We start from the raw sequence: 362 nt of genomic DNA on the forward strand, positions 1-362 counted from the left end.
GTTTTGAGTTGATTAGCTGATTGGCATGTCACCATATTCTAATTTGCTGAGATAGTGAATTGGTGGGTTTTTGTTAAATGTGAGCCAAAATCATCACAATTAAAAGAACCAAAGACTTAAACTACTTCAGTCTGTGTGCATTGAATTTATTTAATACACGAGTTTCACAATTTGAGTTGAATTACTGAAATAAAGGAACTTTTCCACGACATTCTAATTTATTGAGATGCACCTGTATATACTGTACATATATATCAGGGCTCGACAATAAGGACTGCCCGATGGCCCGGGGCCAGCATGAAAGACGTTCGGGACAGTAGACGGATTTGTCACTTGCCCGATCGGGCCACTGTAGCGTCGGC

Source organism: Sinocyclocheilus grahami, unplaced genomic scaffold (genome assembly GCF_001515645.1).
Source record: "Sinocyclocheilus grahami isolate Dianchi unplaced genomic scaffold, SAMN03320097.WGS_v1.1 scaffold340.1, whole genome shotgun sequence".
Lineage (NCBI taxonomy): Eukaryota > Metazoa > Chordata > Actinopteri > Cypriniformes > Cyprinidae > Sinocyclocheilus > Sinocyclocheilus grahami.